Source organism: Manis pentadactyla, chromosome 4 (assembly GCF_030020395.1).
Source record: "Manis pentadactyla isolate mManPen7 chromosome 4, mManPen7.hap1, whole genome shotgun sequence".
Classification (NCBI taxonomy): Eukaryota; Metazoa; Chordata; class Mammalia; order Pholidota; family Manidae; genus Manis; species Manis pentadactyla.
This window is the reverse complement of record NC_080022.1, coordinates 113672090-113679198: the sequence shown is the minus strand read 5'-3', so window position 1 is coordinate 113679198 and position 7109 is coordinate 113672090.

Sequence of the window (7109 nt, the reverse complement as noted above, 5' to 3'; positions counted from 1 at the left end):
TTTTTAATGGTATTTCTATTTTTTGCTTTTTGAGGAACCTCCATACTGCTTTCCACAAAGGTTGAACTAATTTACATTCCCACCATCAGTGTAGGAGGGTTCCCCTTTCTCGACATCCTCGCCAACATTTGTTGTTTGTCTTTTGGGTGGTGGCCATCCTAACTGGTGTGAGGTGATATCTCACTGTGGTTTTAATTTGCATTTCTCTGATGATTAGCGATGTGGAGCATCTTTTCATGTGCTTATTGGCTATATGAATTTCTTCTTTGGAGAAGTGTCTGTTCAGCTCCTCTACTCATTTTTTAATTGGCTTATTTGATTTTTGTTTGTTAAGGTGCATGAGCTCTATATAATTAGGATGTCAACCCTTTATCAGATATCTCATTTATGAACAAATTCTTCCATACTGTAGGATGTCTTTTTGTTCTAATAATGAGATCTGTTGCTGTACAGAAGCTTTTTAGTTTGATATAGTCCCACCTGTTCATTTTTTTTTTTTTTTTGAGATAATTATTTTTTATTGAAGGGTAGTTGACACACAGTATTACATTACATTAGTTTCAGGTGTACAACACAGTGATTCAACATTTATATACATGATAATTCTAAGTACCAGCTATCACCATACCAAGTTGTTACAATATTTTGACTATATTCCTTATGCTATACATTACATCCCGGTTGCTTATTTATTTTACAATTGGAAGTGTGTACTTTTTCTTGGTTGTTGTTAGGGCATCTCTCATATTTGTTGATCAAATGGTTGTTAACAACAATAAAATTCTGTATAGGGGAGTCAATGCTCAATGCACAATCATTAATCCACCCCAAGCCTAATTTTCGTCAGTCTCCAATCTTCTGAAGCATAACGAACAAGTTCTTACATGGAGAACAAATTCTTACATAGTGAATAAGTTACATGGTGAACAGTACAAGGGCAGTCATCACAGAAACTTTTGGTTTTGCTCATGCATTATGAACTATAAACAGTCAGTTCAAATATGAATACACATTTGATTTTTATACTTGATTTATATGTGGATACCACATTTCTCTCTTTATTATTTTTAATAAGATGCTGAAGTGGTAGGTAGATACAACATAAAGGTAGAAAACATAGTTTAGTGTTGTAAGAGAGCAAATGTAGATGATCAGGTGTGTGCCTGTAGACTATGTGTTAATCCAAGCTAGACAAGGGCAATAAAACATCCACATATGCAGAAGATTTCTCTCAGAACAGGGGGGGTGAGGTTCTAAGCCTCACCTCTGTTGATCCCCAATTTCTCACCTGATGACCCCCCTGCGACTGTGCCTGTCTTAGGTTGTTCCTCCCTTGAGGAATCTTACCCGTCTCTGGCTAACCAGTCATCTTCCGGGGCCATACAGGGAAATGTTAAGTTGGTAAGTGAGAGAGAAGCCTTATTGTTTGAAATGGTTAGCTTTTTATTTCTTTGCATATTTATGCCCTGTGGCTTCTATGCCCAGCATTTGTCTTGAGGTATCTTTACCACTTGGAGGAGTTATGATACTCGGTAAATTTGATATGAGGCATGAATTCTATTTAAGAATTCGTTGTAATTAGGAAGGAAGAAGAAAAGCTATAGAAGTAGCAGGCGGGAGAAAACATGGGAAGATTGATTATTTCTTTGACATATCTTCTTGTAGAGTAACTTCAGCATGTATATATTTTAAGCTACTACTTAAATTGCGCACACACATTAACATAATAGGAGTATAGTTACATAACCAAAGCATACCTGTACTTACCAGCCATCTCCAGTGAAACCAAGAAAACCAGTTAGGCACCCTAGGCATTTGTGAAAACTTATCAATGATATGATGGTTATTATCTAACTGAATTTGAATAGTTTGAGAAAAATCAGACAAATTAAAACAACCCATTCCCACCTGTTCATTTTTGCGTTTGTTTCCCTTGCCTGGGGAGATATGTTCATGAAGAAGTTGCTCATGTTTATGTCCAAGAGATTTTTGCCTGTTTTTTCCTAAGTCTTTTATGGTTTTATGACTTATATTCAGGTCTTTGATCCATTTTGAGTTTACTTTTGTGTATGGGGTTAGACAATAATCCAGTTCATTCTCTTCCCTCTAGGTGTCCAGTTTTGCAAACACCAGCTGTTGAAGAGGCTGCCATTTCCCCATTGTATATCCATGGCTCCTGCATCATTAATTAATTGACCATATATGCTTGGGTTTATATCTGGGCTCTCAGGTCTGTTCCATTGGCCTATGGGTATTTTCTTGTGCCAGTACCAAATTGTCTTGATTACAGTGGCTTTGTAGTAGAGCTTGAAGTCAGGGAGCATAATTCCTCCCACTTTATTCTTCCTTCTCAGGATTGCTTTGGCTATTTGGGGTCTTTTGTGGTTCCATATGAATTTTAGAATGATTTGCGCCAGTTCATTGAAGAATGCTGTTGGTATTTTGATAGGAATTGCATTGAATGTACAGATTGCTTTAGGCAGGATGGCCATTTTGATAATAATAATTCTTCCTATCCATGAGCATGGGATTTGTTTCCATTTATTGCTATCTTCTTTACTTTCTCATGAGTGTCTTGTAGTTTTCAGAGTATAAATTTTTCACTTCCTTGGTTAGGTTTATTCCTAGGTAATTTATTCTTTTTGATGCAATTGTGAATGGAATTGTTTTCCTGATTTATCTTTCTGCTAGTTCATCATTAGTGTATAGGAATGCAACAGATTTGTGTGTATTAATTTTGTATTCTACAACTTTGCTGAAATCAGATATTAGTTCTAGTAGTTTTGGAGTGGATGGTTTAGGATTTTTAATGTACAATATCATGTCATCTGCAAATAGGGAAAGTTTAACTTCATCCTTGCCAACTTGGATGCCTTTTATTTCTTTGATTGCCATGGCTAGAACCTCCACAACTATGTTGAATAAAAGTGGGGAGAGTGTGCATCCTTGTCTTGTTCCCTATCTTGAAGGAAAAGCTTTCACCTTCTTGCTGTTAAGTATGATGTTGGCTGTGGGTCTGTCATATGTGGCCTTTATTATGTTGAGGTACTTGCCCTGTGTACCCATTTTGTTGAGAGTTTTTATCATGAATGGATGTTGAATTTTGTCAAATGCTTCTTCAGCATCTATGGAGATAATCATGTGGTTTTTGTCCTTTTTGTTTATGTGGTGGATGCTGTTGATGGATTTTAGAATGTTATACCATCCTTGTATTCCAGGGATGAATCCCACTTGATCATGATGGATGATCTTTTTTATGTATTTTTGCATTCAGTTTGCTAATATTTTATTGAGTATTTTTGCATCTATGTTCATCAGGGATATTGGTCTGTAATTTTCTTTTTTAGTGTTATGTTTTCCTGGTTTTGGTATTAGAGTGATGTTGGCCCTGTAGAATGAATTTGGGAGTATACCTTACTCTACTTTTTGGAAAATGTTAAGGAGGATTGATATTAAGACTTTACTAAAGGTCTGATAAAATTCAGCAGTGAAACCATCTGGTACAGTGGTTTGTTCTTAGGTAGGTTTTTGATTACAAGTTCAATTTCCTTGATGGTAATTGGTCTATTCAGATTTTCTGTTTCTTCCTGGGTCAGCCTTGGAAGGTTGTGTTTCTCTAGGAAGTTGTCCACTTCTTCTAGGTTATTTGGTTTGTTACCATATAATTTTTCATAGTGTTCTCTCATAATTCTTTGTATTTCTGTGGTGTCAGTAGTGATTTTTCCTTTCTCATTTCTGATTATGTTTATGTGTGCAGACTCTCTTTTTTTCTTGATAAGTCTGAATAGGGGTTTATCTATTTTGTTTATTTTCTAAAAGAACCAGCTCTTGCTTTCATTGATTCTTTCTATTGTTTTATTCTTCTCAATTTTATTTCTGCTCTAATCTTTATTATATCCCTCCTCCTACTGACTTTGGGTCTCATTTGTTCTTCCTTCTCTAGTTTCATTAATTGTGAGTTTAGACTGTTCATTTGGGATTGTTCTTACCTGAGGTAGGCCTGTATTGCAATATACTTTCCTTTTAGCATGGTCTTCGCTGCGTCCCACAGACTTTGCGGTGTTGAATTATTGTTGTCATTTGTCTCCATATATTGCTTGATCTCTGTTTTTACTTGGTCATTGATCCATTGATTACTTAGGAGCATGTCATTAAGCCTCTATGTGTTTGTGGGCTTTTCATTTTCTTTGTGTAATTGATTTCTAGTTTCATACCTATGTGATCTGAGAAGCTGGTTGGTACAATTTCAATCTTTTTGAATTTACTGAGGTTCTTTTTGTGGCCTAGTATATGATCTATTCTTGAAAATGATACATGTGCACTTGAGAAGAATGTGTATCCTGTTGCTTTTGGATGGAGTGTTCTGTAGATGTCCGTTAGGTCCATCTGTTCTAATACATTGTTCAGTGCCTCTGTCTCTTTACTTATTTTCTGTCTGGTTAAACTGTCCTTTGGAGAGAGTGGTGTGTTGAAGTGTCCTCAAATAAATGCATTGTATTCTATTTCTCCCTTTAATTCTGTTAGTATTCGTTTCACATATGTAGGTGATCCTGTGTTGGGTGCATAGATATTTATAATAGTTATATCCTCTTGTTGGACTGACCCCTTTAACATTATGTAATGTCCTTCTTTGTCTTTTGTTACTTTCTTTGTTTTGAAATCTATTTTGTCTGATAGAAGTACTGCAACTCCTGCTTTTTTCCCCCTATTAGTTGCATGAAATATCTTTTCCCATCCCTTTACTTTCAGTCTGTATATGTCTTTGGGTTTGGAGACTCTTGTAGGCAGCATATAGATGAGTCTTGTTTTTTTATCCATTCAGTGACTGTATGTCTTTTGATTGGTGCATTCAGACCATTTACATTTAGGGTGATTATCAATAGGTATGTACTTATTGCCATTGCAGGCTTTAGATTCATGGTACCAAAGGTTCAAGGGTAATTCCCTTACTATCTAACAGTCTAATTTAACTCACTACATATGCTATTACAAACACAACCTAAAGGTTCTTTTTTTTACTCTGTGTTCTTCCTCCTCCATTCTCTATATGTTAGCTTTCATATTATGCCTCTTTGTCTATCCCTTGATTGACTTTGGGGGTCGTTCATTGGATTTTGCATCTGCTTAGTAATTAATTGTTCTACTTTGCTGTGGTTTTATTTCCCCTGGTGACATCTATTTAGCCTTAAGAATACTTCCATGTATGGCAGTCTATCCAAAATGCACTGTAGAGGTGGTTTGTGGGAGGTAAAGTCTCTCAGCTTTTGATTATCTGAAAATTGTTTAATCCCTCCTTCAAATTGAAATGATAACCTTGCCAGGTAGAATATTCTTGTTTTGAGGCCCTTCTGCTTCATTGCATTAAATACATCATGCCACTCCCTTCTGGCCTGTAAGGTTTCTGTTGAGAAATCTCATGATAGCCTGATTGGTTTTCCTTTGTATGTGATCTTTTTTCTCTCTCTAGCTGCTTTTAAAAGTCTGTCTCATCCTTGCTCTTTGCCATTTTAATTATTATATGTCTTGATGTTGTCTTCCTTGGGTCCCTTGTGTTGGGAGATCTGTGGATCTCCATGGCCTAAAAGACTATCTCCTTCCCCAGATTGGGGAAATTTTCAGCAATTACCTCCTCAAAGACAGTTTCTATCCCTTTTACTCTCTCTTATTCTTGTGGTACCCATATAATGAGTGTATTGTTCCATTTGGATTGGTCACACAGTTCTCTCAACATTGTTTCATTCTTAGAGATCCTTTTTTCTTTCTGTGCCTCAGCTTCTTTTTATTCCTCTTCTCTAATTTCTATTCTATCTACTATCTCTTCTAGTATGTCTAATCTCCTTTTAAATCCTTCCATTGCATGTTTCATTTCAGATATGGAATTTCTTAATGATTGAATCTCTGTCTTAAATTCGTCCCTGAGTTCTTGAATAATTTTCTGTATCTCCATGAGCATGTTTATGCTTTTTATTTTAAACTGTCTTTCAGGAAGATTGGTGAGTTCAGTTTCATGTGGTCCTTTTTCTTGGGTTTCTGAGATTTTGGCCTGAAACAGCTTCCCTTGACATTTCATAATTCGATGTGGTGCCCTCTAGTGCCCAGAAGCTCTAGTCTCTGGAGCTGCTCAGCCCCTAGAGTGAAGTTCGGTGTCATGGGGAGTGGCGCTGGTGCCTGGGGGGGAGGAAAGTGCTGTTTCCTGTTTAGTGGCAGCAGTGCCTGGCTCCAGGGTCAGAGTCAGTGGGCCAAGCACAGTGGTGTAAGCCTCTGTACTTGGCATCTCTAGCTGTTGTAGGTGGGGCCTCCCTCTGGCTGAACTGACACCATCACAGTGACTGCCGGTTTAAGAGCCAGTGCCGGCATGCCAGGAGGAAGGTGCAGCAAGCTGCATGTCACAGTGGTGGGCCTCAGAGCTGAGTAGGCAGCCAAGGGGCTGGAGCACCTGACACTCCTAAAAGTTCCCAAGCTGTTGGGCAGAGTACTTCCAGACAACCTTATCTACCTATACCTTCTCTGGCATGGGAAGCTCCGTGGAAACCCCTCCCCTTCAGCTGCCCTCTTGCTGCTAGGAAGCCTCTCAGACCACCTGCCTTTCCTTTGTCCCAGAGTGGCTGTATGTGGATCCCTGTCCTCCACAAATGGCCATAATCTCAGTCCCTCAAGCATTCTCCTGTCCCAGCTCCCCAACCCCAGCAACCTCCAAAGCACCAATGAATGTAGGTTTGGGCTCTAAAGCAGACCTCCAGGGCTAGGTGTTCAGCAGTCCCAGGCCTCCACCCCCTTCCCTGCTCTGTTTCTCTTCCTCCCACCAGTGAGCTGGGGTGGGGGAACAGCTTGGGTCCCATTGGATCAAGGCTTTCTTATCTTACACTGTTTCGTGAGGTCTGCTCTGCTCGTGAGGTCTGTATGCAGTCTGGTGCAGCCTTCTTTCCTGTTGCTGTTTTAGGGCTAGTTGTATTAACTATATTTTCACACTATATGTGGTTTTGGGAGGAATTCTCTGTCTCACCTCTCATGCCACCATCTTGAATTACATTATATATATACTGAAGAAAAGAAAATTTTGAAAGCAGCAAAAGTGATCTGTCACAAAGAAGGGAACCACCTTAAAACTA